General features: G+C 30.9%; 1 long non-coding RNA gene across 1 annotated transcript; it reads left to right on the forward strand.

Annotated features, from left to right (window-relative positions):
• Positions 1 to 927: 927 nt before the first annotated feature.
• LOC132752345 (uncharacterized) lies at positions 928 to 2,749 on the forward strand. The gene is made up of 2 exons (XR_009628809.1): positions 928 to 1,034; positions 1,638 to 2,749. It is a non-coding gene; the product is annotated as an uncharacterized LOC132752345 (long non-coding RNA).
• Positions 2,750 to 10,050: the final 7,301 nt, after the last annotated feature.

Raw genomic sequence — 10,050 nt, forward strand, 5'->3', positions numbered from 1 at the left:
CAATTTTTCATTACTCAAAGAATCGATTTTATGAACAATATAAGGAATGCTTTAATGGGATGCTTTAATTCAGACGTTCATTTGCATATATTATTTCCAGTGAATACGCATGCCATCTCTACTTCTTGTCACGTATTGCTATGTTTCTGCTTTTTGTATATGTAAATATTGATGCTTTGTCAATGGCTCTTTTTAGGGCTTAAGTGTTGAGAATTGAGTACCGCTCAGTCGGTGCTAGGGGGCGTGAGGGATGTTGCACTTATTCAGTATCCCTCATGTACAGACTCAATTAAACCGAGTCTGCAATTCTCTTGTAATTTTGTTGTAATTAATGCTTCCGAGGGATCACTTTGTTTCCAGATTTTTAAGTACAAAATAAAATTTCTTCTTCTATGCTCGTTAATATCATAAAATTATATTGAATTTCAACACACAATATCTGGTTAAAAAGCAATATATTATGGAAACGAAGTATAAACAATGATAATTGTGGTCCACAGTCTAAAACATCATACGAAATAAATAAGTATTCAAGTTAATGAAATGACAATGATGAATTGTCTTTATGTATCTGCAACTCCTTTAGACAAATTAAAATTTCCTAGTTTTTATAAATCGTTGAGCAATATTAATAAACATGTGAGTCATGTGTTAACGAGAAAACCATTTCCGACATTTTAAACAATCAGTTTGCCATTTGCCACCGGCTGTGCATAAAAAGGGAAAATGCGCGGACATTTTACACAAATAATCGTGATTAAATGACTAATTAAAATCTGTATCATTTATGCATTCATCACTGACGCTGCAAATTTATCTGTATTTAACCTACTTGTATCAATTCCCTACGGAATTCCATAAACGACAGCCTACTTCTCACTGCCTTCTGCTTACTGGACAGCCTGCTGCTCACTGCCTACTGCTAATTGCTTATTGACAGTCTAAGTCTATGTATGGATCAAATAGAAGTATTCCGAATGTACACACATGTGCACCTGCCATTTTGTTGGAAAAAATTTGCTGGGAAAACAATGGTAAGTAAATTAAAAAGGATTATTTTATAATTAAGCCTAATAATTTGTAATTTCGAATTCATTGCAAGGGCTTGTGTATGTCCCACCATTGTACACTGCATTGATTATGTTATGAAATGGTTCCACGTGCCTCTTGCACAGGTGATTGATAAATTGTCAAATATAGGACTCATTTTAGGGTAAATCAACTTAATAATAACTTATTCACAAAGAATCTATGTTCAACAATCAACATGGACGGGCTTGAGTCCACCACTATTCCTCGGTTGAGAGGCGGAGATCTGGACCATTATTTTATTTAGAATTTCATAGTTTATTAAAACTTTCATTTGACAATGTAATACATTTTTAGAAGAATATCTGTAATCACTGGTGAACTTTAGGCTAAACATTCTCTCATAATCAAAAATGTGTGAGTTCATTTACGAGATCATTTAGGTTAAGTTTTCATTGGCTGTTAGTTATAGCTTATAATTGTGTAATTCCTTATTAGATGTTATGTAATGCATTTTTGTTAAGTTGATTGCACTCTTGATAGTTTATGTTGCAAAGATATGTGCTTTGAAGGTTAATAATACAATTGTAGAATCAATTTTATTCTAGAACAGAGGATGATAAATCTGACAGAAACATTTCAATGGAGGAACAGCCTATACTTTCATTGACTTCACAGACAAGTAACAGAACCAATACACCTGTATAAAAATATTGAAATTACAGTGGAAGAGGAAAAGGACAACATAAATGTATTCGATCTTGAAGGCGAATTTAACTCGGCTTCCTTCTGAAAGCATAAACAAAGACAAACTTGGCTGTATTCAAATTGTTTCAAAAACGTTCAATATTTCAATGACATAAACAGTGGAAACATGAAGACTTAGTGATAAATTACAGTTTGGACCAGCTTATTTTACTTTTATGAACAGCCATCGTTATTCTTTTGTTTAAATTCAATTGTGCTATTGAAAAACTATGAGAAATAATAGATTCTTAACTATTTAAATTTACTTAAAAATTTCTGATAGACAAAATGATCATGTTAATGTTACAATATATTTTTTGACGTGTTTGTTCAAAATCCATCTTTTATATAATTTTTGTAATTATCTTGTTAACAAACACACTTAAAAGTGAATTTTTAGGTTGGTAATTTTTCTATTTCTTTTTGCAATTACCGCAAGTAAAACCAATGAGCAAATCTGCCTTCGTATTTGCCAGAATCATCCAATGAAAGTCATTTCTATCAGGGTTCTAGAGGTTTGACAAGTTCAACTGACAAGACAATTCTAAACAGTTCTAAGACATCGTGATAGTGTAGAGCTTCTATGATATGATATGAAGCATTTTAAGTTACCTTTCTTACAACGTGTATATCACTTTACATTGCAGAGTATACACTGTATTTACATTATTATAATTTCATAACAACTACATGTATATAATTCATAACAGAACTTTTAATTATAATTCTGCTTTTATATTAATTGCTTTCCCCGAAACTTTACAAATATTTTATATAAATTTTGATATTTTACAGGCGTGTCATAATTTTTATTTTAAATAACGGTGTATACAAGAAAATATTAGCTTACTGGTCTCATTATTTGGACTAAACATACTTTTTATGTGGTGTTATAATCAATAAGTGTATTTCGTTTTGTTTTCGTTTTAATTGTAAATAAAAAAGTTCTTTAAAAATAAAATATCATAATTTTCTTGTAATTTTGTTTATGTTTAGCTCTCCCGAAAACAAAATTATGACAAAATGAATTGAAAATGGTTATATATATGTTAACCATAAAGCAAAGTTTGTTTGTTGAATGTTGTAACAGGACCAATTTGAAAAAAAAAAACAATATTCAACATTGTCCGCATTTAACCCATTACTTCATGAGCATTTTGTTAGAAATGGCTGTTTTCATTGAAAAGTCTCCCTTAACAAGTTCAAATTGCTACAAAACTATAAAAACTGCTTCAATACTAATCAAACTTGGCACAAATGTTGACTGGACCATTGCCTTTGTAACAACATGCCCAGGCTTTAATTTCCTGTTACCATGGCAACGAGGGGACATCTCAAAATTGCCAGAAATCACTATTTTTGCGTTAATTTTTTTCCATCAAAATTGATTTCAAAATGCTGCAACTTCTAAATGGATTGAGATAGAGTCAAATGCTTTTCAGCGTTGGTTACACGTTACCTTATATCAATCTGGGGTCATTTTTAGCCTCTCAAAAGTCCAAAATTTTCTTGTGCCTCCTTCTGGCAACCCCCCGATGTATCTTTTGGTTGGGGGCCGCGCCGAAAATGTGGTCACTTTTTTAAATAGCATTTCTCAAACAAAAACAAGTGTTGGGGGCCTAAATAAGGCATTTTTCACCATTTGAGGCAACAAAAAAGGGGGTGAAAAACGCGTTAAAAGGCGTGTATATTGGGTAATGGGTTAAACAGTGTCTTAGTCCATCAATTTTAAATGGAATGGATCACGAAAAGTATGTATTAGGAAGATGAAGATTACGTTATATCATTAGCTCGTGGCCGAGTGGTTAAGGTCGTTGACTTCAAACCACTTGCCCCTCACCTCTGTGGGTTCGAACCCCGACAGGGACTTTGGATTCTTTCATGTGAGGAAGCTATCCAGCTAGCTTACGGAACGTTGGTGGTTCTATTCAGGTGCCCGTTCGTGCCTGAAATAATGCACGGAAGGGCACCTGAGGTCTTCCTCCACCAGTAAAGCTGGAACGTCGCGATATGACCTATACTGTGTCGATGTGACGTAAAACCCAAAACAAACAAAAAAAACATAAGAAATACATCTGAAGCTCCAATATCTGGCAAGTTAACTGAATATATTTCTTCAAAACAGCTTTACAAGTTAACCTAAACACTCTTCTCTTAAGACAATGAAATAAAAAGACGGATGCCCAACAATATATTGATTCATCTGTTTTCTATCCTGTGGTTTTAATGCCTTTATCATAAATTATAAAAATCAGAATTTAACACAGGCAATACTGCAAAAACTAAGAAATTACATGCGGAAGGCATTACAGTGACTCAAATTTAGGATACCGCAGTTCATCATATCGATAAACAAATACTAACAACACTTTGTATGAATAATGCCCAAGTAACTCAAAGATCTTTCAATGATTTTATTATGCATCGACTTTCCAATTATAACACAATAATTGACATGTTACTCATCATGCTTTTTTAACATCTACTAAAATAACATTTTCTTGAGTCAAATCTAAAGGCTTTGTAGAATTAAGGTATAAATGTACGGTCTCCTGTCACCAGGACAATTAAGTACTAACTTTGCTTTAGCTAGAACTAAAAATTAAACGGTTCCATGTATGATTTGGAGCATGAAGTGTGTATACTCTTCCAGTACGTTTAACGTTTATCAGAATAAACTACTGGTAAACCGAGACGTGACTGGCATATATATTTTTTCTGAAAATCTATATATCTATGTTTTGAGAACCATTACCTAGATTATTTTTTAACAAAACATTATAGCATATTTTTCAAAATTCGAACTTAAAACTGACCATTGTGATTTAAATGTAAAAACAAAGACGTTCATTACAAGGCCTCCGTTTAAAATACCATTAAGTTCTATAGTTGTAGGGTAGGGTCAATATCATTTAATGAACAAATATAATAATATACATGTTATATGGTAGATGTATCTAAGCTTGAACAGGGATATACATGTATATATAATTAAGCAAGCAGTTATATCTGGTAGCTCAAAATTACCGAACAAGATTTAATGACAGAAAAAATTGTAATATTTGGTTAGTTTAACATTTCTATAAAGTTCACAGGTCTATGATTTGGAAAAGTTCCAGATGCCTGCAAAAATATATACTTATTTTTCTGCTTAGTAAAACGAGAATTATACATGTACATGTATAAATGTAACAAGTTCCAAGGTTTCAGTCAAAGTCTTCATAAATGATACTGAGTAATTCCTTGACGAATACTGTTTCAAACGGCCTCGTTGTAACATATAAACACATTGGAAGAAGGACATAAAAAGTCAACATTTACTCTCAGGCAATTAATCGGCTATTAGACAGGTGTAGCAGTAGGCATTTATCAATTAACAGTAAGCATTAAACAGTCGCTGTAAGCATTAAGCAGTTTAAAGTAAGCAGTTGACAGTAGGCAGTTGACAGTAAGCAGTTGACAGTAGGCAGTTGACAGTAAACAGTAGACTGTCGTTTATGGAATTCCGTAATTCCCCGAGAGAGAAAACTAAGTAAAAATTAAAATAGATTATGCTAATATTGATCAAAGTATAATACTTATTTTTGTTGAAATATTATTAACATCAGCACCTCATTAATGCAAGATATGTTACAAAAAAAAACAGCCTCAAAATATGCTTTGGCAATGGGTTGATTTGGAACTGAAAACCTCCACAGAAGTTTTTAAAGGTCTCTATTAAGTAGAAAAACTAAAAAAGATACGACAACAGTTATACACATCTGTTTTTCATGGAAATGTCAAAATCAAGTTTATATTTTCCCAAACTTTTTTCCATATATTGTCATAAAATGTCGGCGTCGTATAGAAGGGTTCGAAACAATCATTGAAATGGCTGCTCAGTTAATTTATCAAGTTTTTAAAGAACACGTGACCAGTACGATAATATGTATGTTAAATGAAGTAATATGGTAAAGGGTAACGTCCAATGAGCTTTGTATAGTATATTTTGACAGACAGACCTAGATACTTGACAAGATAGTATAATTTAGAAAAAAGTCGTTAGACAGACAGACAGGTTCCATGTCGTTTCATGTGTCACACAGTCCATTTAACATACATTCCTTACGACAAATATATTACATCAAATGTACTTTTAATTCATTTTCAAATTCGATTATTTTAGACATTTTACTTCTAGTAATTCAAATCACTTTTCATTTGTTTTGCAAAGAAAGGAATGCTACATCATATAAAATGCCTAACGTAACAGCTTTATTATTTTCTCTATTTTAGTGGTATGCAAATATTTACTGCCACCTACCAACACAAACGTAATGTTTCTATATTTTAAATGTGGCTCTTGTCCACAAAGAAATACTGTATTACATTAGAATTAAAATTTAAACGAATATGTGATTCGTACATAAGATTCAATTTCCTCCAAAATAAACATGTTAAAACAATAAATGATTTATGTAAAGAATGTAATCAGCTTTAAGCACTCAACATGTGATATCTAAACTGCACAATGTGAAAAGAATAAACGGTGAAAGATGCTGGAAGAGAAATATTGTGATAATATTAGATTAAATCTAGCTCAAACCCGTATAAACCGTTTCGTGTTGTGATTCAGGATGGTATTTTTATATTTAGCATGTGAGATAAATCATCAATATAATATGCGATAATGACATATGTACATTTATTGTTGATACATGAAGTATGAAATAGCAAATCATAACTGTTTGCTAATTAAGCTTTTCGATCAATGTCCGACAAGAAATGTATAGTTTCACCGCCAGGTATTTTATATAGGTAACGAGCAAACATTTTTCAAAAGATAAGATAATGTTTGTAAGCTGTGAATGATTATAAAGCGAAAGTAATATTTGCTACAATTAATATCCAGTAAACAGCTCATATTAACTTATAAAAGGAGACTAAGTAAATCCCGAACGAACTGTTTAGAACAATTAATATACTGAAATCTAATTAGCAAGTATGAACGAATGCGCCGTGCTTTTAGTTTGCACTTTTATCAACATGCCTGCTGGATATGAAATCTACTTTGTATCATAAACAAACACAACACTTAATTAAGTGTTAAACCGAAAGGTTAGACGTTCTAATCCACTGATCAAAATTGCTTAATATTTAAAATAGCGAAGCGTGAAGAAATATTTGAGTGTAAATTACTTGACGAGAGCAAACAACAATCAATTTTAACAGCAATATGTTAACTTTATTAAGCACGTGCATACATACTGAGAAGCTCCTATAACGATTTAAATGAACAAATACTTAGGTATAAATAAAAGCAGCTGCTCATAGGTTTCGCTGGATAAAATAAGTCATAATTGAAAAGTGGTTATAATTAATATTGCATTGTGAATCAAACTTATTGAACAATCGAGAAAATTGGTTTTTTGTTAACCGTATTTCAAAATAAGAAATCGACTTTGAGAATATAGACGGTTATGAATACAATAACTTTTTATTGGTTGATTTATCAGATGCGCCGGCAATTTTGTTTTGGAAAGATTCATGTCATTAAAAGTAAAAAGTATTAAAATCTTTTCTCAAAACGTATTCCAAAATAAACGTCAAGTCATCACTGTTTTCATATCTTAGCATTAGAGTCTAGACTATTGAAAAGATAAATTTAAGCTAGCTCTGTCAGCAAAATCCTATCATAAGATAAACGCTAAACAGCTTGATATAAAACTTTTTCAGCCAGCAGGATTCTTTGGAATATTTACAAATCTGGCATTAACCCATAATCTGCTCAATTTATATAATGAAACTGTCTTTCTTTAAACATTCCATTCAGATATTGTAAGAAATTTCACTATAGCCACCAGCAGCAGAACCTGTTCAAGCACGGTAAAAGTTAAAAGTATCAACAACTTCCTTCAATGATAAAACAATTCTTCATTCAGGTCGGGTTTCCAATAAATCGAGATACCTTGAAAATAAATTATGTAGCCTAAAGAAATATTTTTAAAAGAATGGATTACGTATTGGCATCCCTATATCATTCATAGTGATAGACTGATATCTATTTGCAGAACAATAATGTGTAATAAAAATGAGAATCAAACCGAATTGTCTTGCAGAAAGATTGATAGGTTTTACAGGTGAAACACTTAATTTCTTACAGGTGGTTGTATAACGAAATATTCTAAATAATGCTGCAAAAAATCACTTGTTTATTATATGATACACAATCTATGTTGTCAGTACGTTATAATTCATTTAAACATATGTCATAGTTAAGACATCAGTTTAAATCACAACAAACATGTTAATAATATCTGATTTGTTATTCTTCTGACTTCTTTATACCATTTTGATACTACTTTACAGTCTAATCATTCATAAACAGTGAAATTTTAAGACAAACAAAAATGTGTATCTTGTACGTTGTGAGTAAATCATAAAAAGTTCATAAATCAGTGCTTAAACACTTGACACACATAAAGAACGAGGAGAAGATTCTGGCATTTTGACATTTTTCTGTCCTCCAAAATTCCAAATGATTTACACTTTTCAGAATAAACTTGCCCATGTGGGCAACAATCGGCGAGTATACATAAACCCTCATACATACATGGTTTGTGTAACCTATTTAAAATTAAAAACTATTATTGATAAATTTTATAGAATTGATAGAGTATGGGGTATACAGGTAAACGACACATTCACGTAAGTTTTCTCAATTGAACCACTTTTACACATTACTTGCAAAAGTGTTATCTCTATTTAGTAATTCCCTATTGAAAGTCATGTAGGTTGGTTGTTTCTTTTAAAAAAATCCCAGTGTTTTAAATGACACTAAATTTAAATAATGTGACCACCTATAGTGTTAAGAATTTGAAACATAACATATCTATTTTGTGTGAAGTCAAAAAACGTTTTATCTAATAGTTACAAAGAGACTGTGTGGCAATTATAAATATTTTCCTATATAAAATTTGAGCATAGCCTCTCGTTAAAGGATGGCGATAAGAGATACAATTGATGGTTTTGTATTTGACAATAATTATTTACTGTAAAAGTTTGTGCTTTGATCATTGAGTTTTTATCTGACATTTGAAAATATCTTTTACGGACAAAACTCTCGCTTAACTTATAGTACTCGATATACGAGATATAAGGTGACAGGGAGACTGTTGGCAGTATATGTATATCCTTGTTCTGTTTAAATGATGACTGGTTAGTCACAACAGACGGTCTTGTAGCATAGACAATTGATGATTTTTTAATGAATTGCATGCGCTCCATTTTTGAAATTGATATAACTGATATTTAATGTTATATATTATTTCATTTAATGAGTTATATGATAATTTCTATATTTTACAGTGCACGATGAAATTATTTTAGTACCACCTTGAGTACAACTAATCAAAAACTAATTTAAAGTTGCTGTTTATATTCAAACATTGTAACTGTAGACTGTTGACTTTGTTTTTATTACAGGCACGTAGTTGAACATTGAATAAGTAGTTCTTTAATTATATCTTACATTTCATGATCAGAACAAACAGTGTATTCTAGACTTGTACAATAAGTTCATAATAATCTTAATGTACATTGTATAATTAAAGTCACAATGGGAAAATAAGCACATTAGCACGAATTCATATTTTGAGAGGATATACTGTATTTTATTAAATATAATACAAGTAGTACGTAGTTCTATGAGAAAGTGCATGAGCAACAGAGACAGGGCCTTAGTCTCAGCTTTACATGCATTTAAGATTTAATTTCGCGCCTTAAACAAGCTTTTTTCCTATATAAAAATTACTTTGATGACACATTTATATATATATATATTGAGCAATTGGATAATTTTATATACATGTATTACCTGTCTTAGTAAACACTTATCAATTTAGAATTCAGAAACATGTAAAAGAGTTTAATTATTTCATATTTTAACATGGTGAAAATCACAAACAGACTAAAATATGTTAGTCATTTTTGAGGGAAATGATATTAAGCAAATAATTAACACACAAAGTGAACTAAAGCATATGTTGAGAAAGCAATAAATTACAATGCTTTGAAATGATTAAAAATAGAAATCCTTCATAATTATTAGACATGCATCAAATAAAAATGTAATTGTAGGAATCAAAACCATACTCAGCAACTATCACTCATACCATTGGTTATGTAGGATGACGTAATTCCGTTTGTAATAGGAAGAAGCGTTAAATAAATATATGAGTTTTCGTATCACATTTTGAAATGCAATTAAAGAAAAGAATAAATGTTACAATGGTG

The sequence above is a fragment of the Ruditapes philippinarum genome, unplaced genomic scaffold (assembly GCF_026571515.1).
Source record: "Ruditapes philippinarum isolate M1 unplaced genomic scaffold, ASM2657151v2 ctg606_1_1_1_1, whole genome shotgun sequence".
NCBI lineage: Eukaryota > Metazoa > Mollusca > Bivalvia > Venerida > Veneridae > Ruditapes > Ruditapes philippinarum.